Source organism: Neoarius graeffei, chromosome 16 (assembly GCF_027579695.1).
Source record: "Neoarius graeffei isolate fNeoGra1 chromosome 16, fNeoGra1.pri, whole genome shotgun sequence".
Classification (NCBI taxonomy): domain Eukaryota; kingdom Metazoa; phylum Chordata; class Actinopteri; order Siluriformes; family Ariidae; genus Neoarius; species Neoarius graeffei.
In genome coordinates this window covers 25,077,535-25,104,497 of record NC_083584.1, presented here as the reverse complement: position 1 = coordinate 25,104,497, position 26,963 = coordinate 25,077,535, and the positions used below count along the sequence as shown (strand labels likewise).

Here is a 26,963-nt window from a genome sequence, read left to right as displayed (position 1 = left end):
TGGAACAGGATGTTCAACAAGTACATATGGGTGTGACGGTCAGTGGTCCGCAAACCTTTGGCTATGTGGGGAAAGTCCTACTTGATGCATGGTGTCCAGTTATTATTTGGCAGGAACAGGTAAACGAGTCTCTTCACTTTTAGAATTCACTTAAGGTGATGCATTCTAATGGTATAGCCATGCCAAAACTTCATTCACTCCAGTATGCCTTTATGCATCATTCCCCATGCTTAGGTGCCTGTAGCCCTAATGGTCTAATTTAATTGCTTTCTGCATTTTACAAATATACAAATATTATAGTTGCTATGAGTCAATTATTTTGCGACCCACAAATTAGATCTTCAGAAATGTAACATGCAGCTAGCCTTATTAAAAAAGTAATCACCATGTTGGCTCAATAGTGTTTAAGTAAAAATGTAAAATTATTTTATTGTAGTTATGGCCAAATCATAGCTTTCATGAATGGCGAAAGCTATGATTCTGCCATAATTATGATAAAATTGTATTTTTAGTTAATGCTGAGGTTAACATTATGATAAAATATCATTTAGTGCTGATGCTTTTCCATTTTCTAAAATGCATCAATACAAGAAATGGTTCAAGTTCCTTGCACCCTCTATCCATATGAAACGATCATGCCCTCTGACTGAATTCAAAATCAAAGCAGATCTCCCTCTTACTTCTCACAACAGCTTATGGTGGACTTGGACACAATGGCAAATTATCAAATATGGTACTGAAATTAAAGTTTGCCTGGTATGTTTTAGAAAATATACCAGTATAGCAATCCACTAACATATAGCTCATGCATGCAAAGATATTTGGACTGCCAAGTAGGCAAACAATAGGTTTGTATCAGATAATTAGCAGGATAAGGCATCGTTGGAAAACACTACAACCCTGATTCCAAAAAAGTTGGGACAAAGTACAAATTGTAAATAAAAACAGAATGCAATAATTTACAAATCTCAAAAACTGATATTGTATTCACAATAGAACATAGACAACATATCAAATGTCGAAAGTGAGACTTTTTGGAATTTCATGCCAAATATTGGCTCATTTGAAATTTCATGACAGCAACACATCTCAAAAGTTGGGACAGGGGCAATAAGAGGCTGGAAAAGTTAAAGGTACAAAAAAGGAACAGCTGGAGGACCAAATTGCAACTCATTAGGTCAATTTGCAATAGGTCATTAACATGACTGGGTATAAAAAGAGCATCTTGGAGTGGCAGCAGCTCTCAGAAGTAAAGATGGGAAGAGGATCACCAATCCCCCTAATTCTGCGCCGACAAATAGTGGAGCAATATCAGAAAGGAGTTCGACAGTGCAAAATTGCAAAGAGTTTGAACATATCATCTACAGTGCATAATATCATCAAAAGATTCAGAGAAACTGGAAGAATCTCTGTGCGTAAGGGTCAAGGCCGGAAAACCATACTGGGTGCCCGTGATCTTCGGGCCCTTAGACGGCACTGCATCACATACAGGCATGCTTCTGTATTGGAAATCACAAAATGGAGTCAGGAATATTTCCAGAGAACATTATCTGTGAACACAATTCACTGTGCCATCCGCCATTGCCAACTAAAACTCTATAGTTCAAAGAAGAAGCCGTATCTAAACATGATCCAGAAGCGCAGACGTCTTCTCTGGGCCAAGGCTCATTTAAAATGGACTGTGACAAAGTGGAAAACTGTTCTGTGGTCAGATGAATCAAAATTTGAAGTTCTTTATGGAAATCAGGGACGCCGTGTCATTCGGACTAAAGAGGAGAAGGACGACCCAAGTTGTTATCAGCGCTCAGTTCAGAAGCCTGCATCTCTGATGGTATGGGGTTGCATTAGTGCGTGTGGCATGGGCAGCTTACACATCTGGAAAGACACCATCAATGCTGAAAGGTATATCCAGGTTCTAGAGCAACATACGCTTCCATCCAGACGACGTCTCTTTCAGGGAAGACCTTGCATTTTCCAACATGACAATGCCAAACCACATACTGCATCAATTACAGCATCATGGCTGCGTAGAAGAAGGGTCCGGGTACTGAACTGGCCAGCCTGCAGTCCAGATCTTTCACCCATAGAAAACATTTGGCGCATCATAAAATGGAAGATACGACAAAAAAGACCTAAGACAGTTGAGCAACTAGAATCCTACATTAGACAAGAATGGGTTAACATTCCTATCCCTAAACTTGAGCAACTTGTCTCCTTAGTCCCCAGACATTTACAGACTGTTGTAAAGAGAAAAGGGGATGTCTCACAGTGGTAAACATGGCCTTGTCCCAACTTTTTTGAGATGTGGTGTTGTCCTGAAATTTAAAATCACCTAATTTTTCTCTTTAAATGATACATTTTCTCAGTTTAAACATTTGATGTCATCTATGTTCTATTCTGAATAAAATATGGAATTTTGAAACTTCCACATCATTGCATTCCATTTTTATTTACAATTTGTACTTTGTCCCAACTTTTTTTGGAATTGGGGTTGTACGTAATATAAACTGTTACTGAAAGCAAGTTAGAGTGAACATGGGAAAACATTTACCTCCTTTGGGTTCTGTCAGTCTGTAAGTTCCCTAATAGGTGGTACTGCAAATGTTATTCAAAGTCACAGTGATCGTCTGAGTCTACTGAAACAAAATATGCAGATGGGCAGCAAGTTAAAGGAACAAACCGAAGCCCAGGAAATGATGTGCATGCTCAAAGCAACAGGTCACAACAATAGCAGAGGAAACTGCAACAATGGCCAACCCAAGTTCCTGAAAAAGTTCAGTGAAGTCAGCATAACAGCTCATGAGTGTACCAGAGTTGCCGTCGGAGCCTTTGCTAAAGGATGTCAACTGAGTGCCCTGTAATTACATGGTCATTGCTGAAACACTGATCACACCCTCCAAAGTTTAAACATGCGGTCAGTATACCTAAGCTTACTGCAAACATCAGAGAGAGAAACAAAAGTAATGTTCAACAGCAAGTGAGAACACAAGGATTTGCTCAACAGAAACTGTAAAGATACCATATCAATTCTTTCATGAAAGTTATGGCAGTGTCCACCTTCTCATCATGAATGGTCATCTAATGTGATGGCTGGGAAGACTTCAGACCTCCTTCTACAGTTGAAAAAAAAAAAAACTACAAGGGAACACAAGCGTTTCCTCAAGTGTTTAACAGGAACAAGCAAAGAGCTTCTTGTACAACCCTGATTCCAAAAAAGTTGGGACAAGGCCATGTTTACCACTGTGAGACATCCCCTTTTCTCTTTACAACAGTCTGTAAACGTCTGGGGACTAAGGAGACAAGTTGCTCAAGTTTAGGGACAGGAATGTTAACCCATTCTTGTCTAATGTAGGATTCTAGTTGCTCAACTGTCTTAGGTCTTCTTTGTCGTATCTTCCATTTTATAATGCGCCAAATGTTTTCTATGGGTGAAAGATCTGCACAAAGGTTTTCGGATGTGTTTCCTGCTAGTGTTGTAACTAGGTCGCACACCAAAAGGTTAAGGGAGGAGGCTCCTCTCAACGATGTGGACCTGAGTGGTAGCTTTATAGCTAGTCCAGAGGAGTCTGAGACTCTCTTCCAGCCCACTTCAACCAGGAAACACAGCAGGCCCATGTCTGTGGAGAGGGAAATAGAAATAGGTTCTGAGGTTTTATTGTCTCGGGAACAACTTATTAAATCTCAGAAGTGTGATCCAACCCTTGAACCATGTTTTAATTCTGTTTTTTCTGAGTCGCAACTAGAAAATGTATGTCAGGGCTACTTTCTCAGTGATGGAATGTTAACCCTTTGATGCAAAACATGGGTCAAAAGTGACCCGGCTGAGTTTTTATCTTCTATATCTTTGCAATAAATTAATTCCATCATTTAGTATTCAAGGTATTCCTCAATTAACTTGTTTTTGATCATCATGCATCCTTATTTTCTTTTTTCCTTTCTTACTTTTTGAATAAAAACTCTTTTTTTTTGTATCACTACCCTTCTAATGCACAACATGGGTCAAAAACGACCTGCATTCATTTCCCAGGTTATTTCATGTATGGCTGAGTGTTTCTATGATATACTTTTGAAATAAATTAATTTTGTCATTTACTTTTCCAAATATGCAGTAAATATCTTGTTTTTGTTTAGCACAAATCATTTTTATTTTTCCTTTCTTAAGTTATGAACAAGCACAGCTTTTGTAATTCTACATCAAGTTTACACACATGGGTCAGAACCGACCCGCATGCATTTACTCCAGCGTTTGGTGGGAACTGTGAATTGTGCTTGTGTCAGACATTTCACAGCTCAACACAGCGCCCTTTGCCCATCTAATACATGCAAGTAATGTTTTTCAGTTGTTCTAACATTACCTTCGAAAAAATTGTTTAGGTTACCTTGAGAGTGAGTAGATTACTTGTCAGAAAGTCACAAGTAATTACTATTAGCTACCGAGCTATTGACACATTCTACTTTAGTTAGCTAATTTTATTGTAGTTGGCTTAGCTAACTACATAGTAATAAATAAATAACTGGCCCCATTCACTGCTAAAGTAATTACTTGAAACAAATTATTATAGTATTAAGACATTTAATTTTAAATCACACTTGGATGACCCATGTGTAGTAATATAAAAAGTATTTTTGTTCATAAAGTAGGAAAGAAAAAATTAAATTAATGATTTGTGGTAATTAAAAACAAGATATTTAAAGAATACTTGGAATATTCAATCATAAAATAAATTGATTTCAAAAGATAGAGCAAAGAAAAACTCAGTCAGCATGAAATAACCTGGAAAATGAATGCGGGTCATTTTTGACCCATGTTGTGCATTAGAAGGGGTGTGCATATGTTTTGCATCAAAGGGTTAATTTGGAAATGGAAGCCGCATAAAACTAGCGAGGCATGGAATGAGGTTCGGCAGATTGTGGTGCCATCAGAGACTAGGCATGAAATTTTGAGTGTAGCGCATGATGGAGTGTCTGGTCATTTGGGAGTAAATAAGACGTATGACCGAATACTTCATTTTTATTGGCCAGGACTAAAGCCCGATGTTAAACAGTACTGTAAGACCTGCCACATCTGCCAGGTTGGTGGCAAGCCGAATATGACTATTCTCCCTGCTTCTCTCTATCCGATCCCTGCCATTGGTGAGCCGTTCGAGAGGGTAATCATAGACTTGTCGGTCCGCTTCCACGATCTAAGAGCGGGTATCAATATTTACTCACAATAATGTGCACTTCAACTCGCTTTCCAGAGGTTGTGCCTCTAAGAAAAGTTACCACTCGAGCAGTGACCAGGGGGTTACTAAAATTTTCTTTTGTTGGCCTGCTGAAAATCATCCAAAGTGACCAAGGAACCAATTTCATGTCACGCACTTTCTCCCAGGTTCTAAAGTCACTCCAAATTAAATGTTACATCGTCTGCTTATCCCGGGAGCCAAGGGGCTTTGGAGCGATACCACCAAACCTTCAAAACTATGCTGCGTTCCTACTGCTTAGATGTAGGTACTGACTGGGAGGAGGCAATTCCATGGTTACTTATGGCGTCTAGAGAAGTCATACAAGAATCAACTGGCTTTAGTCCAGCAGAGCTCGTATTTACCCACAATATACGCACCCCTTTAGCCATATTTAAAGACCAGTGGCTGAATAAGTCTGCCTCTCATAATTTGTTACAATATGTAAGCGATGTTTGTACCAGGCTTCATAGAGCCCAAGAAATCGCTAAGATTAATTTGGAAACATCACAAGTTAAAATGAAACAGTGGTTTGATAGAAAAGCAAGGGCTCGCATGTTCAAACCTGGAGACCAGGTACTGGTTCTGTTACCTGTGTGAGGCTCGATTTAATGGCCCGAATGTTGTGGAAAAGAAAATATCAGCTCTAGACTACGTAATTGCAACTCCTGACAAACGCCAGCATTCCCATGTCTGTCATATCAACATGTTAAAGCCATATTATGCCTAGGGGTAGTGTTGACACACAGATGTGTAAATCTGACTTACCAAACAGTACTGACTCCGCTGTGGTGTTGTCTTCGTTGGTCCAGGCTGATGACTGACGTCCCTCCATTGCGCTGTGCTTTTGAGGCCCAACTTAACAACCCCACAATGTTGTCAGTAATGGCAGACCATCTACCACATCTAACACCATCTGAAAAAGCTGACATCTTGTGCGTGCTAGTAAACTTTCCCCAACTGTTCAGAGACGTTCCGACGAAAACCACAGTTTTAGAGCACGACATTGATGTTGGTAACAAGGGACGACTTGAACAGCATCTGTATAGGGTTAATCCTGTGAAGCATGCTATCTTGCAACGCGAGGTGGCATAAAAAGCAATCCTAAGGTGTCGTTGAGACATCCTGTTGGTGTGGGTCACTGGGGGCTGGGTGTGAACAGCCTAGAGAGTTGTTGAGATGATCAATGGATTGTTGGTTCTCTCTGTCCTCCTGTGAGTCACTGAAAACAGCTGGGTTTTGGTGTGCATTCAGTTGTCTGGGAAGTGTGCTAAGGACTGCATTGTAGGTGGCTGATAAATGATGTCTTAGACCACCACCTCTGTTCAGTGATGGCCGTTCCAGGTTGACAAAAATGGCTTCTTTAACTCCTCGCTCATACCAACGATCCTCTCTAGCTAAAATGCATACGTTGCAATCCTTAAATGAGTGTTCTTTGTTAAGATGAAGATAGATAGCAGATTCCTGGCCTGAGGAACTGGCTCTCCTGTGTTGAGCCATGCACCTGTGAAGAGGTTGTTTTGTTTCCCCAATATACAAGGCCGTGCATTCCTCACTGCACTGAATTGCATACACTACGTTGTCCCGTTTGTGTCTGGCTATTCTGTCCTTAGGGTGGACCAGTTTCTGCTTCGGGGTGTTACTGGGTCTGAAATGTACCGGAATGTTGCGTTTGTAGAAGATCCTCCTGAGTTTCTCAGATAGACCAGAAATGTAGGGAATGACAATGTTCTTGCATTTGTTACTGTTATCCTCCTTGTCCATTATGTTCCTTTTTCTGCTCTTGAAGAAAGCCCAGTTGGGATACCCACAGTTCTGAAGTGCTTTCTTGATGTGATTCTGCTCCTTCTCTTTTCCCTCTACCGTTGTAGGAATGTTCTGAGCCCTGTCTTGCAAGGTCCTAATGACCCCCAATTTGTGTTCCAGTGGGTGGTGTGAGTTGAAAAGTAGGTACTGGTCTGTGTGTGTCGGTTTCCGGTAGACCTCGATGCTAAGGCTTCTGTCTTGTCTAATGTGTACATCACAATCCAAGAAGGCTAGATTATTCCCACTGCCATCCTCCCGAATGAAATTGATGTTGATATGCATTGATGTGCTTAGAGAAGGCTTCCACCTCATGGGTTTTGATTTTAACCCAGGTGCCATCCACAATTCTGAACCAGTGGCTGGGAGCAACTCCTGAAAAAGTGGTCAAAGCTTTATGTTCCACTTTCTCCATGTATAGATTGGCCACAATAGGGGACACCGGTGAGCCCATGGCGCATCCATGCTTCTGTCTGTAGAAACTTTCATTAAACTGGAAATGGGTGGCGGTCAGGCAGAGGTCAAGCAGGGTGCAAATCTGGTCCGTGGTGAGGTTCGTTCTATCCAGTAAGGTGCTGTCTTGGAGTCGTTTTCTAACAGATTCGACTGTTTCTGTGGTGGGAATGCAGGTGAAAAGAGAAGTGACATCATAGGAAACCATGGTTTCATCTGAGTCTAGTTTGAGGTCTGCAACTTTAGTAGCAAAATCTTGGGAGTTTTTGATGTGATGTGGCATGTTTCCAACAAGAGGAGCCAGGATGGTGGCTAGGTGTTTGGCAATGTTATAGGTGACAGAGTTTATACTGCTGATGATAGGTCTGAGTGGAGTTCCTTCCTTGTGAATCTTGGAGTCCGTATATAAGAGGAACGGCTTCCCCAGGGTACAATCTGTAGTACAGAGATGACTCAACGACACCTTAGGATTGCTTTTCATCCATAAGAGGATAAATACCTGATACTCCCTGTTAGTCAGACAGAACTGAAGAAGCCTTTCGGATGAGAGGTGAAACGTCTTCAAGAATCTTCGAGCAAGTCCAGTTGCTCTCTTTTACCACCCACGATAACCCCACAATATTGATGCCTTAACATCATAGTTACCACTTTGCTCCAAGGTTAGGGAAGAATAGATATCTTGTGCTTTCCCTACCAACACACATTGCAGCAAGAAAGCCCATGATGTCTTTGGCCAATTCAGATTTGTGGCAATACATTCAAAATGCAAAAAATATTTTTCCGCATCCTTTTCAACAAAAGGAGGCACCAAGTTGATGTTATGAGCAACATTGAACATATTCAAATCTTTAGTAGACGTCTTACTCTCTTGTTTAGCTTCTATTTCAAATTTCCGCAATTGCAATTTAACCTCCAGCTCTTGCTCTCGGGCTCTAAATTGCAATTGCTCACGTTCAAGGTCCAGTTGTTTTTCCTTTAAGGCCAATTCGCGTAAATGAATTTGTAATTCTAACTCTCCAGTCACTTTAGATGTATGTTCTTCCTGCGCAGGTAATAATCCTTTGCCCATTAAAGCGCTCTGTAAGGCTGCTTTGATGGATTCTTTGGTGCGCTTCTCCGCAGACGAGCTCAAGTTCATATGTTATGGCCAGATTTAATAGTTGATCTTTCATTAGTTGGGACATCAGCTCCACAGATGGCTCTTTGACAAATGCTTCTTCTGTCGACATTTTGTACATATTTTAAAAGATAAACACAAAAATAGGTGGCACGGTGGTGTAGAGGTTAGCACGGTCGCCTCACAGTAAGAAGGTTCTGGGTTCGAACCCAGCGGCCGGCAAGGGCCTTTGTGTGGAGTTTGCATGTTCTCCCTGTGTCTGCGTGGGTTTCCTCTGGGTGCTCCGGTTTCTCCCACAATCCAAAAGACATGCAGGTTAGATTAATATGGGATGGCCTTGGGCTGAGGTGTCCTTGAGCAAGGCACCTAACTCCCAACTGCTCCCCGGGCACTGTTAGCATGTCTGCCCACTGCTCTGGGTATGTGTGCATGCTCATTGCTCACGTGTGTGTGCATGTGTGTTCACTGCTTCAGATGGGTTAAATGCAGAGAGGAAATTTCACAAGTGTGTGATGAATAAAGTTGTGCTTTCTTTCTTTTCTTTCTTAGGCTAATGAGGCATGCCTGCCCAAAGAAAAAGAGAAAAAAAATCACTAAAACAGCACAACTACAATGAAACTACAGATGTAGCTAAATACTAAAGTGATCACTACACAATTGACCATAAATTTTGAAATCCACCCACAAATTCTTAAATCTGCTGGTTCAGATACAAATACCAGCAGCCCAGTGCAGGCATAAGCCAGCACATTCCAATTTTTCACTATAATCTATGGCTCAATTAAAAACAAACAAGAAAGTATCTGATGAGCAAACTATTGCTGATTTTTATTCAACCCCGTCACCAAAAAAAAGAAAAACAAAAACAACTATCCTATCTCTTCAGCGGCTTACTCAGCTCAAGGCCTCTTTAAACGTTTAACTCACGAGGACAGAAAAGGCCAATTACGCAACCCAGACTGTCGCTCCGAAACATACCCCCTCCTGAGTTGTCCACCAAAAACAATAAACAGTAAAATGACAAGACAAGCTCCAGACCAACGCTAATCTAACTAGGCAGGGTTTCAGAAAGACAGTTGCCCACCAGAGTACTTGCAGGCTGTAGCATTCCTCAAAAGTCCCACTGTCAACAAGCTCAAGTCTGACTTAAGTTTTCCCCGGACAAGCTCCCAATTATGTTACAGCCCGTCGGCACTGATTGTAACATAGAAGGGAGGCACACGCAAAAATGGCTCAAACAATAGGGGTAAATTTATTAAATGTAAACAAGGGATCAAAAATGGGGATGGAGAAACAAACACAGAAGAAACGCAAAGCAGGCACGACGACAACTCGAGTTTTTTTGGGGGGGGTGTTCCCCAAAGGTGGCTGCTTCTTGGGAAGGTGTATCGCTGCTGCGTGATCCTTCTGCATGCCCCCCCCCCCCCCCCCCCCCCCCCCCCCCCCCCCCCAAAGGTTTGGACATGCGGTCCTTTTATATGCGTGTCTCACCTGTAATTAAGAAGGGAGAAAACAAGAACGCACCCACCAGGGGATGCCAAAATAATTTTAAAGATGTGGGAAGGCCACCAGAGCTGGGGGATGTAACAGTTACTTACACCCCTGCCCTGTGGAGGATTTTAATGATGCCACTAACTGTTTTTAGGTTTTTCTTCATCGCTCTCACAATGATTGTCATCAACTGCTGTTTTCTTTGGCTGACCCATTCAATGTCTGGTTGTTAGTACACCACTGTTTTTTGTTTTTTTTCAGGACATTCTAAATAATTGTTTTGGCTATGCCCAATGCTTATGCAATGGCTCTAATGGATTTTTCCTCTTTTTCCAGCTTCAAAAGAGCTTTTTTTTCACACTTTTTTTTTTTTTGCGCTTTACTGTGACATACCAAAAACATGCATGTACACATGAGAAAATTGCTTTTACTTTCATTAATTTTCAGGAGGAATAAAGCATTGTTTCAACGAGCTGTAAGGGTACCAACAAATTTGTCATAACTTTCTTAGCTCGGTTTTTAGCAAGAAAACGGCCAAAACAACTCGCACGTTAGTAGTGCAAGAGAGTCAAATCAAGTCAAGTTTATTTGTATAGCACTTTTAACAATAAACATTGTCGCAAAGCAGCTTTACAGAATTTGAACGACTTAAAATATGTGCTAATTTTATCCCTAATCTATCCCCAATGAGCACGCCTGTGGTGATGGTGGCAAGAAAAAACTCCCTCAGACGACATGAGGAAGAAACCTCGAGAGGAACCAGACTCAAAAGGGAACCCATCCCCATCCGGGCAACAACAGACAACTTGACTATAACATTAACAGTCCTAACATAAAGTCAGCTTCATAGATGCTGTAAACCCCCCACCGACGGAAACCCGAGCGCAAAACTGTTCACGATAACTGCAGTCCCAAAGTCAGCAAGTCAACTACAGTCCCCAGCCACAAAAGCACCACTGCAAGAGTCCAGAGCGTCCTCCAGGCGCGACCCCCAACTGTCCACAGGAGCGATGCGATGAGACTCCAACCAGACACAGGGCACCAGGATGGATCAGGCAGGTCTGAGGAGCAGAAGAGGTCAGCATCTCGATCCCAGGACCGACATGTAACTCAGAGGGACATATTTGGGGGGGGGTAGAAGAGAGCGAAAACACAGGTTGTTAGGTATGCCCAATGTCACCTGAATAAGCAGGAACAGTATACATATTGCACTGAGTACAAGCAGGGACTCTGGCAACTAATTATGACAGCATAACTAAAAGGGGAGAGGAGAGTGCTGTATCTTGCAACACAGCAAATATGTTGCCGAACCTGACGGACACAGATTGCGTCCAAGTTCACACCCGTTATTCTCAGCTGAATTGCTCAGTCTTCATTGCAGCAAGGTGGAACACATCACATGAAATGACGTGAATAATTTTGAAAGTACATCAAATTTGCATATAGCTCTGCATCCATCTCCACACCCACTGATCTTGAGTTGCTCAAGTTTTTCACTGCAGAGATGTGGAACAAGAAAGAGTAGAACCAGAGATTTGTAATTATGCCAGTTATTTGTACATGCCAAAGTAATCGCATTGTGAGGACAGATCAAACTTTTGCAAAGTAATATTTACTTCTGCACCCATTTTCAAACTCCTGATTTCAGTCGATGAAGTCACAAAGTCCTTACCACTTCACAACATGCCATGTCAAAATAAACAGCAGTACTTGCTCTTTCTGAGGATACTAGGATTATTTCTCTGTGCTACAAAGTATTTCAAGTAATCTGGTTTTGAATTCACAGCAAATAAAACAATATTTCCAGTAGGCTCCTTTTAGTTTGTCCAAATACCATTGCTTGTTATTGCAATTAATTTTCTCCCAGTAGGGTCCCTTTTTCTTTTCCCTTCTCCAAAAATCCGAAATGGTAACCAAAGATTCACATTTTGTGCCTGGATTCCAGGTGTTTCTGCAAACTGCAGCAACAACTCTTCTCTTTAGATTTCTTTAGCCTGTAAATAAAAAATGTATCAGATTTCTTGTTGAATCTGTTTGTACAGTCAAGGTTAGAGTAATGGGTTTTGCACACTGGTAGCCTGGCTAACAACTAGTTAGTTAGCTAGCTCGCCAGGATTCACCTGTTGTACTAAAAAGATCTCGTAAATGTTACTTTAATAACTTTCCTTATTGAGGAAGAATATCGTTAGCCCATGTTACTGTTTTGCTAATCATGATTAAGCCATCATTTATTGTTAGCTAGCAGTTGATGTTTGTCATGCATTATTCATATCGGATAATGAATCATATCCGGCCGTCTTTAATCCTAAATATCTCCTCCCCTCTGCAACAGGTGCACTCTTGAAAATCTAGTCACCGTTTAAGTCGTCGTCTTTGTCACATGCACACACAAGCACAGTGAAATTCATCCTCTGCGTTTAACCCATCTGAAGCAGTGAAAACACACAAGTGAGCAATGAGCACATACACATACCCAGAGCAGTGGGCAGCCATGCTACAGTGCTCGTGGAGCAGTTGGGGGTTAGGTGCCTTGCTCAAGGGCTCTTCAGGTCAAGGCTGCTCCTATCTTAACCGAACTGTATGTCTTTTGGACTGTGGGGGAAACCCGCACAGACATGGGGAGAACATGCAAACTCCACACAGGAAGGTCCCCCGTCAGCCACTGAGCTCAAACCCAGAACCTTCTTGCTGTGAGGCGACAATGCTAACCACTACACCACAGTGCTGCCTGTTTTTGATTATTATTAAATTTCAACCTCATGAGTGAGACTTGGATCTCATTAGATCTTAGAATGAGGTGGGCATTGGATAACTCCAAACCATGTTATCCAATGCCCACCTCATTCTAAGATCTAATTAGATTGTTTGTGAAAAGTGACCTTTCCAGTGAAGCATGAAGCTGTTATGTGGATAATATTTAGAAATATAATTGATGCCTCCGTCCATTATTCATTAATTGAATAAATTAGCAGAGCTGGGTCGTGCCCCCCCCCAGTCAAAAGAGCTACGAGATGAAATTCTTTCTGGGCCAGCATGACGGATCTTATAACTGACACAAAATGAAAATTCTAAATTTCTAAAGAATGAAATTTGTAAAACATAGCAGTGTGAGTGGTTCTAGTGCATTACTGCCACTGGAACATGTTTGCTGTATTATTAAACTTTGAGGTTTTTAATGGCCAAGTAGAAACCACTTCCGTCATTGGTCAGGTGTAAACGAGATCAACTGTGAGCCACTGCTCACTTACGTAGACCCCCGCTCTCACTTATATCAGAATGCAAGCAATCGAAGGAATAGGACACTTATTATGAATGTTGACTTCAACAAATAACCCTGAAACAAGTAAGTAAAGAGCAGTGTTCTCTAAATAGGATGTAGAAGACTGACAGACATGAAAACTGGGGGGGGGGACCTTAGCTGAAACTCAGGTGCGAAGATCAAGCAGCTGTGATTCATTGTTGCTCAGAAAAAGGTTACAAAATTTTTGTAAATCCACCCGATGTTTCGTAAATGCCTTCAGTTGGAGTACATTCATAGTTGCTGAGAAAAAGGGTGTTATGGACAGACAGGGGTAAACCCAGTATTCCCCCCCCCCCCCCCCCCCTTTGGAGCGGGGATATGATGAAACATGGCATATGTAGCAATGGCATACATGTTAAGACAAAATTATCATTGTGTTTAATGTGCAAATTGTGATTTTGCATATTTGATTCAAGCAGACACTTCCATGCCTTAAAACCTATTCTTGTAATTTGGTGAACAAGCCCATCATTTTTTGGAAACCACATTGTTGCATAATAAAAGGCACCATTCCAGCTTGTTTTGTTGATGTGCAATCTTTTTTTTTTAAAACCAAAACCTGTTCTAACACTGAAGATGCTAATCTCATGACCATGTTAATATGGGTTTGTATTCCTGTTGCCTTCAGATTTTCTGTGAAAATAAGCCTGTTGGACCGTTTGTCAAAAACTAAAGGTTTGAGGCAGTGCAGTGGAACCCAAACTAGAGTTTACTGGATTTACAAATAAGGCTATGACTTATAATCGCCTCTCTTGTTTCACTTGTTTTACAATTTAATATTAGAAATTTTAAAGATATATTTTGTGTGCTAATATTTTGAAATGTTCCTGGAGTCACATTTCAGACAAGCCACATTTAAATGAATAGGGTCTCGTCTCATCTTCATCCGCTTATCCAGAGCCAGGTCGCGGAGGCAGCAGTCTGAGCATGGAAGCCCAAACTTCCCTCTCCCCAGACACCTCAGCCAGCTCCTCGGGAAGAATACTGAGGCGTTCCCAGGCCAGCCGAGAGACATGGTCCCTCCAGCATGTCCTGGGTCTTCCCCGGGGCCTCCTCCCGGGGGGACATGCCTGGAACACCTCCCCAGGGAGGCGTCCAGGAGGCATCCGAAAGAGATGCCCGAGCCACCTCAGCTGATTCCTCTCGATGTGGAGGAGCAGCGGCTCTACTCCGAGCTCCTCCCGAGTGATTGTGCTTCTCACCCTATCTCTAAGGGAGCGCCAAGCCACCCTGCGAAGGAAACTCATTTCAGCTGCTTGTATCTGCGATCTTGTTCTTTCGGTCATTACCCAAAGCTTATGACCATAGGTGAGAGTCGGAATGTAGATTGACTGGTAAATTGAGAGCTTCGCCTTTTGGCTCAGCTCCTTCACCACGACGGACCGGTAAAGCAACCGCATCACTGCGGAGGCTGCACCGATCCGCCTGTCGATCTCACGCGCCATCCTTCCCTCACTTGTGAACAAGATCCCGAGATACTTAAACTCTTTTACTTGAGGCAGGACTTCTCCACCAACCTGGAGAGAGCAAGCCACCCTTTTCCGGTCGAGAACCATAGCCTTGGGCTTGGAGGTGCTGATTCTCATCCCAGCCGCTTCACACTTGACTGCAAACTGCCCCAGTGCATGCTGAAGGTCCTGGTTTGAAGAAGCCAACAGGACAACATCCGCAAAAAAGCAGAGATGAAATCCTGTGGTTCCCAAACAGGACTCCCTCTGGCCCCTGGCTGCACCTAGAAATTCTGTCCATAAAAATTATGAACAGAACCGGTGACAAAGGGCAGCCCTACCGGAGTCCAACATGCACTGGGGACAGGTCTGACTTACTGCCGGCAATGCGAAGCAGACTCCTGCTCCGTTCGTACAGGGACTGGACAGCCCTTACTAAAGAGCCCCGAACCCCATACTCCCAAAGCGCCCCCCACAGAATACCATGAGGGACATGGTCAAATGCCTTCTCCAGATCCACAAAGCACATGTGGACTGGTTGGGCAAACTCCCATGAACCCTCGATCACCCTATGAAGGGTATAGAGCTGGTCCAGTGTTCCACGACCAGGACGAAAACTGCATTGTCGTCCTGGATCCGAGGTTCGACTATTAGCCGAATTCTCCTCTCCAGTACCCTGGAGTAAACCTTCCTGGGGAGGCTGAGAAGTGTGATTCCCCTATAATTAGTGCACACTTTCCGGTCCCCTTTCTTAAAAAGAGGGACCACCACCCTGGTCTGCCACTCCAGAGGCATTGTCCCCAACCGCCACGCGATGTTGCAGAGGCATGTTAGCCAAGACAGCTCCACAACATCCAGAGACTTGAGATACTCAGGGCGGATCTCATCCACCCCTGGTGCCTTGCCACTGAGGAGCTTGCAAACCACCTCAGTGACTTCGGCTTGGGTAATGGATGAGTCCACCTCTGAGTCATCAGCCTCTGCTTCCTCAATGGAAGACATGACGGTGGGATTGAGGAGATCCTCGAAGTATTCCTTCCACCGCCTGACAATATCCCCAGTCGAGGTCAACAGCTCCCTACCCACACTGGTAAACAGTGTTGGCAGAATACTGCTTCCCCCTCCTGAGGCGCCAGACAGTTTGCCAGAATTTCTTTGAGGCTGACCGATAGTCCTCCTCCATGGCCTCACCGAACTCCTCCCAGTTCTGAGTTTTTGCATCCGCAACTGCCCGAGCTGCGGCATGCCTGGCCTGCCGATACCCGCCAGCTGCCTCAGGAGTCCCGAAGGCCAACATGGCCCGATAGGACTCCTTCAGCTTGACGGCATCCCTTACTTCCAGTGTCCACCACCGGGTTTGGGGATTACCGCCACGACAGGCACCGGAGACCTTGTGGCCACAGCTCCGAACAGCCGCATCAACAATGGAGGCAGAGAACATGGTCCACTCAGACTCAATGTCCCCTGCCTCCCTCGGGAGCTGGGAGAAGCTCTCCCGGAGGTGGGAGTTAAAGACCTCCCCGACAGAGTGCTTGGCCAGACGTTCCCAGCAGACCCTCACCATATGTTTGGGCCTGCCAGGTCTGTCCGGCTTCCTCCTCCGCCAGCAGATCCAACTTACCACCAGGTGGTGATCAGTTGACAGCTCAGCCCCTCTCTTCACCCGAGTGTCCAAGACATAGGGACGGAGATCAGATGAAATGACAAAGTCGATCATCGACCTCCGACCTAAGGTATCCTGGTGCCACGTGCACTTATGGACACCCCTATGCTTGAACATGGTGTTCGTTATGGACAAACTGTGACTAGCACAAAAGTCCAATAACAAAGCACCACTCGGGTTCAGATCGGGGAGGCTGTTCCTCCCAATCACGCCCCTCCAGGTGTCATTGTTGTCGCCCACGTGAGCGTTGAAGTCCCCTAGTAGAACAATGGAGTCCCCAGTCTGAGCACCTCTCAGTACCTCTCCCAGGGACTCCAAGAAGGCCGAATACTCTATACTGCTATTCGGCCCGTAGGCACAAACAGCAAGAGCCCTCTCCCCTACCCGAAGGTGCAGAGAGGCGACCCTCTCATTCACTGGGGTAAACTCCAACATGTGGCGGCTGAGCTGTGGAGCTATAAGCAAGCCCACACCAGCCCGCTGCCGCTCACTGTGGGCGACTCCAGAGAAGTGGAGAGTCCAGCCCCTCTTGAGGAGCTGGGTTCCAGAGCCCAAGCTGTGCATGGAGGTGAGCCCAACTATCTCTAGCCGGTACCTCTCAACCTCCCGCACAAGCTCAGGCTCTTTCCCCCCCAGCGAAGTGACATTCCATGTCCCAACAGCTAGCCGCTGTGTTCAGGGATCAGGTCGTCGAGGCCCCTGCCTTCGACTGCCGCCCAATCCACACTGCACCGGCCCCCTACTGTGGGTGCACCGGGCCTGGCTCCAGGGTGGGGCCCCGGCTGCGCCATACCGGGCGACGTCACGGTCCTTGTTTTGTTAATTTCCATAAGGGGTTTGGTGAACTGCTCTTGGTCTGGCCTTTCACCTAGGACCTGTTTGCCTTGGGAGACCCTAACAGGGGCACAATGCCCTGACAGCATAGCTCCTAGGATCATTCAAGCACACAAACCCCTCCACCACAATAAGGTGGCAGTTCTAGGAGGGGATGAATAGGGTACATGTTATTTTAGTCTTTTCCCTGTCCTGACATGCTGGCCTAGTGTAGTTCAGCAATAAAAAAAAAAAGATTCCCCCCCCCATTTAGCCACCTCCACTTAACAACATTGTGTCTCAAGTTGCATACTTACTGTACGTCATATTCTAGACTATATTGAGTACTAGCACTTTTTTTTCCTCTTACAGCGAGTGTTTGAATTTTAGAAACCTCTCATGTCGCCTTCAGACCTACTGAAATTTCTCTTTTGCCTACCATTCCTTCAGATTTTCTAGATTAGTAAACACTTTTACTAGGTCAGAGTTTTCAATTTGAGTAGCAGCCCATGACCAGTAATCACGATGGAGGCAGAAAATTTTGAGAGAGACGGAGCTGGTCAGTGTTTAACGTCACTGCACATGAAATCGCTAAACATTTTATAATTCAGCTTAGAAACCTGATGGAAAGGAATGTTTTGGCTCCAGCATGCAATCTTGTGAATGTCACTTTCATATCTTCCGGATTTGATTGATGTATGCAATGAAAGTGTGAATAATGCCACTCGTGTTGCCATAGCTTTTTACATACGGTACACATGCAGATCATGCATCAATTATAAACCAGGCTGCATCACATCGGGTACCACACTTCGGCATGGATTATTTTCCTGTAACAACCAACACTTCCCACTCCATGGTAAGGAATATTACATTACAGGCATTTAGCAGACGCTGTTATCCAGAGTGATGTACAGCAAGGGGGGTGCATAACAGTGCGCCTGGAGCAGAGAAGGTTAAGGGCCTTGCTCAAGGGCCCAACAGTGGCAGGGGCTTGAACTCATGACCTTCAGCTCAGTAACCCAGAGTCTTAACTGTTGAGCCACCACTCTTCATAATCTTTTGGTTTTTAGTTAGTTACAATCCACATGTGTACTGCTGCCATAATAGCGTGTATACATTTTATATATATAAAATTTTAAATTCCAGATTTATATGACTATTGTAATATTTTAATCATTTTATTGCAGAAAATTCGTAGTGTCCATCTGGAGTTTTTTGCCCAAAAGTTTGGGAACGCCTGTATAATGGAGAGTCGAGTAGAGAAGAAAGCTTGTCATTCTAACCAAGTACAGTAGAATGAAATAGCTTTTTTTTTCAAGGCCTTGGTGCAACATATTGTAGAAAAGTGACAGTAGTATACAAAATCACTGAGAAACAAGTAGTGCAAATAAGGAAATGTTATCTGTATCTTCACCCAAGATACCACTTTTCATTAGAATTAAGGTAAACATGTCCCATAGAACATTTCTTGCTTCAAACATAACCTTGGAGTGTGTTCTATTGCAGTTGGCTGTGGTGCCTTGGACATCACTAAAAAGGCACACTTCATAGTTTCACTACCTGAGCCACAATGGCTGAACACTGTTACAGGCTGGATTCTCAGCTTTCTTATGAAGTTATCGGTTTCTTCTCTTGTAGCATGATGGTTTGACCAACAGTCATTCATTAGCGTCAATATAAACTCGACACACACCGTGACCTCCGCTCAGGATCAAACCAGAGAACAGCGAGGCTGCAACTCTACTCACTATAAGCTGTTGTGTCACCCATCATCTTTCATCAGCCAAATAATAAATTAGTTGAATCCTGCAGAAATGAAATAACTGGTATTGAATGGGTTACATCTGGCATATAATTTGATACTTGCTTGCAGAAGGTGCATAAAAATCCATGTGACCAAATGAAACACACTGACCTCCCAGGATAGTGATAAGTATATATGTCAATGCAAATACATTTTACAACCTCATGGCATTGTTCCACCAACTCTGCTATCACTTCTGAGGTCAGATGAGAAACCAGAAAGTTTTGAGTTGATTATTATATGCTACTTTATTTTAAAAGGATAATATCTGGGAAAATATGTCTGCTATTAAGAAAGCAACTAGCGTGCGCGCGCGCACAGAGAATTTAAACCATTTTTTAAGAGATAAGAGGAGACTGCAGAATTCCAAAGAAACCCATACAAACACCACGACAACATGCAAAATTCCAGATAGTATCCCAAAACCCTGAGCTGTGAATCACCAGCACACCACTCTCACCCACAGTAATTCAGCACCATACTAAAAATACACATCCAACCCATCTGGCAGCAGATTATCAGTAAGAAAAGAGCTTATGCTTCATTGATGTTCAGTAGAAATCTTCTGACAAGAACAAAGGTGTGCTTTTTTTTTTCGCTCCCTAAATCCTTCTTCAGCTTACAATGCCCTGATTATGTATCTTAGACAAAGGCCTGTCCTGTGTATTGTCCTATGGGTCATGCATTTTTCAAGAAAGTATGTGCACCAACAGGTTTAAAAACAGATTGTGATCAATGATTAATTTCAACAGAACACTTTATTTGACCATGTAGTTTGGGTAAAATTGTCACTTCCATGGTGATGTGGGCTTCAAGACCAGTTGTGTTCTGCAAAGCATGAATATTTCCTTTCTATCCCTTAAAACTAATGGTTCTAGATACAGACAAATAATCCATTGATTCATTATCTATACCGCTTATCCTTTGTGGTTGCAGGTGAGCTTGAGCCAATCCCAACTGACATTGGGTGAGAGGTGGGGTACACCCTGGATGCCATTCTATCGCTAGGCTAACACAGACAAGATGGCCATTCACACCTATGGGCAATTTAGTTTGAAAACTCCAGGGTAGTGTTTTCGTGTAGACGGGCAAAAATGGAGACATCTGGAAATGATGCCAACACCCACGCTCTTTTCCTGAGTGGGTCTTATCAGTCACAACATATCCTTCCCTGATTCGTCATACTCCTATCATGTGACCTTTTTCCAGGAGAAAACATATGGCATCAGCCATTTATACCAGCACACCCATGCCCACTGTGTGATATGCATTTATAGGCATGTTAGTATGGACGGAGATTATTTCTGATATGAAGCTAAAACGCTTGGCTGGACAGAGATCATTTTCATTTTTCAAATGCTGTTTTAGAGCTAAAACATATTACTGTGGATGTAACCGTAGAAAAGCCTGTTGACCTAATCTGCATGTCTTTGGACTATGGGAGGAAACTGCAGCACCCAGAGGAAATCCATGTAGGCACAAGGAGAATATGCAAACTTGACACAGAAAGGCACAAAGGTTCAAACCTGGAGCCTGCTTTCTGTGAGGCAACATCGCAAACTACTGTACCACCATGCCGCCCCACAAATAATCCAGTTTTGTATAATTTAAAGCTAGACGGCCTCTTGATTTCATAAAATCAGTGAAATTTAGTTCCCTCTGAAATTTGGTCATTGTGATATGTTTATTTCTGTCATATCTCACAAAATATCAGGTCATTCTGTGGCTGGAAAGTTATTAAATTTGAGGGGATTCCCGAGCAAATTATATGCATAAAATTGCTCACTTCGCGCAGTCAAGCAGACAGAGGAAGTCCGTGTGCGCATGTGTAGGTTTACCACCTTCTTTTGGGTTTTGCAGCAGCTGGCATCTACAGTGTTGCATTACTGCCGTCTACAGGTTTACCTTTGACCGTGCACTGACGGTTACAATCACTCAGTCACTAAATGAACAGCTGGTCACACCGAGGTGCTTGCTGACCGCCGATATTTATTAGTTTGGTCCTGTTTCTTTTTCTTGCTTTCTGTTACTGTAGTCAGTCTTTCACATTTCATTCGCACAATCACATCCTCCATTTTTTTTTTCTCCTGTTTCAAATTTTTATCCCGCAATGCCTTGTGTGAATGGGGAAAGCCCACCGCATGATGTAGTATCTTGAATTGTATCATGGTGAAGCAGGAAAAAATAGTGAATTTAGGGCCACATGGCCCTAAATTCATTAATTGTTCTATTTTAAAAACGTAATAAAATTGGAAGTCTGTGATTCAAATTCAGTAGCTTTTAGTCCACTGAACAAAAATAATTGGGTGTCAGGGAAAATTCTTTTTATGATCTACACTTGAAAAATCTGAAAGGCTGTCTAGCTTTAATGTATAATTTATTGGGGTGATTTATATAGAACACGTGCTACTGTATACCTTTTGTCTTCATTTTTATATGCCCGCAGTTGCATGTAATAATAGAATGCCTTTATTGTCACTGCACAAATGTACAACGAAATTTAGTTCATCATATTGGAGCAAAGCCACTGCATACGTGCACACCGCCACTCTTGGGCACTTCAGCCCAAGGCTGTCCCATGTTAACCTAACTGCATGTCTTTGGACCGTGGGGGGAACCGGAGCACCCCCCAGAGGAAACCTATGCAGACATGGGGAGAACATGCAAACTCCCCACAGAAAGGCCCCTGTCGGCCACTGGGCTCGAACCTTCTTGCTGTGAGGCGACAGCGCTAACCACTACACCACCATCTATAACTATAAAATTGTAATTGGGGAGGGGATAGGTAATTTTCTGTATCTCCCAGTCCCGATTCTAATTTATTATGCTTCCTGGCTTGCCAGAATGATTGCACTGGCCCTAGAATTGTTCCCTTTGCTATCACCTCTTTAATTTCCAACCAATTTGTCAGATTGCTACTGATTTTCTCCATTTTTTTCTGTCATGTTTTTAATCTGCCCAAATAGAACTGAATACATTAAGTTAGTAATACTGATATTAATTCAAGGCCACACCTATATATGAATGTGTCACCCGTTATTTCTTTGCATTCCTCAGCCTCATAGGATTGCATTGGTATTTTAGCTGTCTTTTAACAGCTAGGTGTAAATTATATAATCTTAACTGTCCAAATGTACAGTTTCAATTATTTGCTAGTATTTATTTACATAGTGTATATTTTGAAATCATTGACATCTAGAAAAAGGGTACAATTAATGCATACATGTACTGTATATTGTATAGTTCATAGCATCTGAGCATAATTACTTCACTTAGATGTCATCAATGCAACCCCGTGTTCATGTCGGTGAATTTCATGGGAAAGGCTACGCCTGAGTTGCAGATGTTTTGAGAAGTGTATGAATTTGTCAAAACAACCTTCTGTGACCTTTGTCTCAACAGGTTTACAGACTCCGTATTCTACTGCATAACCTAAAACTTTACCAAACTGGTATGAAGCTTTATTCTCTGTATATAATATACATGGTATAACATGAAAATCATGCTATATAATTCATCAGTACAATTTAATAAGAATTACTAAATCCTAATGCAGATTTATTCATTGCATTTAATGTAACTAATGACAAAGCCAGCCTCTGCTACTGTGTTGACGCACAGGCTTAGCATTATACTTATCCAAGTAAGAACACGAACTCATTAATAATAAAACATTTTATTTATAATGTGCTTTTCAGTGATCCAAAGACATTTTCAAAAGTTGACAGAGGTAATCTCAGATAGACATGAGTAAAAGAAACAAACAAAATTTAAGAGGAAACCAGAACATTGTACAAGCAGAAGGAGCTAAGTTGCAGAAATATTAAAAGCTTAGGAGAAAAAAGTGGATTTTGAGACTGGATGTAAATCAGGAAAATGAATGGTATTGTCTGATAGTTAGAGGGAGGGAGTTCCAGAGAAGGGGTGATGTTTTGGAGAAGGCTCCACCACCAAAGTTGTGAAGGTTGGAGAGGGCGCAGAAATCAGACCAGATAAGGAAGCTCTAAAGCTCAATCTATGGGATTGGTTGTGTCGATGGTGAGGGCGAGCAGGATGCTTATATCCTCCTGAGAACCAACCCATAGACTTGTGTCCTCTGTAGTTGACATTTGTTTTACATGCACACCCTCTTACTCTTTCAAGCTATTCACTTGAATCCTGGTGTCTTATAAAGAGTACATCCTGGGCTTTCCAATTATGTATGTGACTAGGAGGGTTGCTGGGAAATTCCTAGTAAGGAAATCACAACAAAAGAGAAATTGAGACCCCCCCCCCCTTGGGCCCATAGTCAGCTGGGATAGGCTCCAGCTTGCCTGCAACCCTGTAGAACAAAATAAGCAGCTCCAAATAATGGATGGATGGGTTCCCAGGAGGATATAGAACACGTGTGTGCATTTATCCCTCCCCCACTATTATCACCACCTTATTAAACCTTAGCTACTGACTTTCCAACCAGTTTGTCAAGTAAAAATGTGACCTACATGTCATAAGAATATTAGCAATTAATTTTGTGCTAGTAAGACTTGCAAATATCTTAAGCTAAATATCTACAACCCCAATTCCAAAAAAGTTGGGACAAAGTACAAATGGTAAATAAAAACGGAATGCAATAATTTACAAATCTCAAAAACTGATATTGTATTCACAATAGAACATAGACAACATATCAAATGTCGAAAGTGAGATATTTTGGAATTTCATGCCAAATATTGGCTCATTTGAAATTTCATGACAGCAACACATCTCAAAGTTGGGACAGGGGCAATAAGAGGCTGGAAAAGTTAAAGGTACAAAAAAGGAACAGCTGGAGGACCAAATTGCAACTCATTAGGTCAATTGGCAATAGGTCATTAACATGACTGGGTATAAAAAGAGCATCTTGGAGTGGCAGCGGCTCTCAGAAGTAAAGATGGGAAGAGGATCACCAATCCCCCTAATTCTGTGCCGACAAATAGTGGAGCAATATCAGAAAGGAGTTCGACAGTGTAAAATTGCAAAGAGTTTGAACAAATCATCATCTACAGTGCATAATATCAAAAGATTCAGAGAATCTGGAAGAATCTCTGTGCATAAGGGTCAAGGCCGGAAAACCATACTGGGTGCCCGTGATCTTCGGGCCCTTAGACGGCACTGCATCACATACAGGCATGCTTCTGTATTGGAAATCACAAAATGGGCTCAGGAATATTTCCAGAGAACATTATCTGTGAACACAATTCACCGTGCCATCCACCGTTGCCAGCTAAAACTCTATAGTTCAAAGAAGAAGCCGTATCTAAACATGATCCAGAAGCGCAGACGTCTTCTCTGGGCCAAGGCTCATTTAAAATGGACTGTGGCAAAGTGGGAAACTGTTCTGTGGTCAGACGAATCAAAATTTGAAATTCTTTATGGAAATCAGGGACGCCGTGTCATTCGGACTAAAGAGGAGAAGGACGACCCAAGTTATCAGCGCTCAGTTCAGAAGCCCGCATCTCTGATGGTATGGGGTTGCATTAGTGCGTGTGGCATGGGCAGCTTACACATCTGGAAAGACACAATCAATGCTGAAAGGTATATCCAGGTTCTAGAGCAACATATGCTCCCATCCAGACGACGTCTCTTTCAGGGAAGACCTTGCATTTTCCAACATGACCATGCCAAACCACATACTGCATCAATTACAGCATCATGGCTGCGTAGAAGAAGGGTCCGGGTACTGAACTGGCCAGCCTGCAGTCCAGATCTTTCACCCATAGAAAACATTTGGCGCATCATAAAACGGAAGATACGACAAAAAAGACCTAAGACAGTTGAGCAACTGGAATCCTACATTAGACAAGAATGGGTTAACATTCCTATCCCTAAACTTGAGCAACTTGTCTCCTCAGTCCCCAGACGTTTACAGACTGTTGTAAAGAGAAAAGGGGATGTCTCACAGTGGTAAACATGGCCTTGTCCCAACTTTTTTGAGATGCTGTCATGAAATTTAAAATCACCTAATTTTTCTCTTTAAATGATACGTTTTCTCAGTTTAAACATTTGATATGTCATCTATGTTCTATTCTGAATAAAATATGGAATTTTGAAACTTCCACATCATTGCATTCTGTTTTTATTTACAATTTGTACTTTGTCCCAACTTTTTTGGAATTGGGGTTGTAATTAAATGTTTCACAGGAAAGAAAAAGAAAACTAGCTAACATGTAATGTAATGTTGGTTCCTCTTATCTGTTTTCTGGGGTAAAACAGTAGTCTATGCAAATAATGTGGCATCACCTTTAATTTTATTTAAATAGATTATGGACTTTAAGAAATCATATTTGTGGAGATTGAACTGTTGAAACTTCTTGACAGTGAATTACTGAACCTCTCTTTATATAAACTTACTAGTAATTATTTTAGTACTATTTCTCCCAAATCATCACATAGCATAAAATGAAAACCAAGCCTGTTCTAATAATGTCAGTATTACCAAAAGAACATAAGGCTTTGTTCACTTCACATGCCTATGTGGAATATTTACGTAATAACAGATCTAGAATATATATAGATTAATAGAATTAACAACCAGGGCCGCGTTAACCCTTGCTGAGGCCCTGGGCAGCGACGGGACAAGGTGGGCTTCCTTACGGATGGACGAAATGCATCAAAAATGTTAATATGATCAAAACTTCTGAAAATATCGTTTCATATTTTCCGATCTCGCTACCTCTGAGGCCCCGGGCAGCTGCCCATGAAGCACATTAGGATAACGCGTCCTTGTTAACAACGTAGGCATGTCTAGTTTTGTCATTAGACGATCTTGTCAATCATTTACCAGAACACTTAGGGCTAGAGTTAAAGCAGGTGAACATGTTGAACCATTCTGACATGTCTGACAGAATAGTCTACTGAAAGTTACTTTGAAATATACTGCACATTAGTGTTGTAGTCAAGACCATTTAAACCGAGATCATGTCATAACCAAGACCAAAGTGTATCGAGAGCAAGGCTTTGAGGAGTTGAGACTAAAAGTCAAGACCAAGAAAAAAGGCAGGGTGAGACCGAGTCAGGACCAGACCAATGTGTGTGAAGGGGGGTGGGACATGGTGGCGGTCATTAACAGGAAGAAAAATTTCAAATTAGCAATGGGTCACATTTTGAAGCAGGAAATTTTATATCTAATCACAGTAACGATGTTAACAAATCAGACAATGCACAGGTAATTTAGTGAAATCCCCCAGTTGTGGTCTTGACCAGTCTTGAAATAAAATCCAGAGTCCTCCATGTCTGAGACCGAGACCAGACCGAATAAAAACGTGGTGGATGCCAAGACTTTCAAAAAGTGGTATTGAGACTGGTCTCGTATACTACAACACTACTGTACATACACAATACAAAATGTATTACTGTTACTGAAACACACAGTTAAAAGCTGAAGTTCCTTTTTGAAACACTTTGTAAATGTACAACGTTGTAAACTGAAGATTATAACACATTATACTGTACATTTAAGAGTAAATAGAACAATATATAATGCAGTTATTACTTGTTTCTTCACATGGGCAAACTATAACACTTGGATTATTGTACATATTTAACTTTTTTGTAGTTAATGTTAATCAGCATGTCAAGTGTTGTACCTGTTTCAGTATCCATCCATCCATCCATCCATCCATCCATTTTGGCACTTCACTACAGTGACATGGCCGCTTTGATGGCTTCAGCCATCAGAGTGTCTGGGGAACATTACAGTAGTGGTTTCCTGTTGCCTTCTGCTGGATTATAGAGGCTTTCTCCTCTCAACCATTGACACACTCATTCACACCTATGGACAATTTAGAGTCACCAATTAGCCTAACCTGCATGTCTTTGGACTGTGGA

The 26,963-nt window shown here is 42.5% G+C and overlaps 1 pseudogene; it reads right to left on the bottom strand.

Moving 5' to 3' along the window:
- Nucleotides 1-5,024: 5,024 nt before the first annotated feature.
- The window catches only part of LOC132900216 (uncharacterized), a 40,088-nt pseudogene continuing 18,149 nt past the window's right edge, over nt 5,025-26,963 (bottom strand).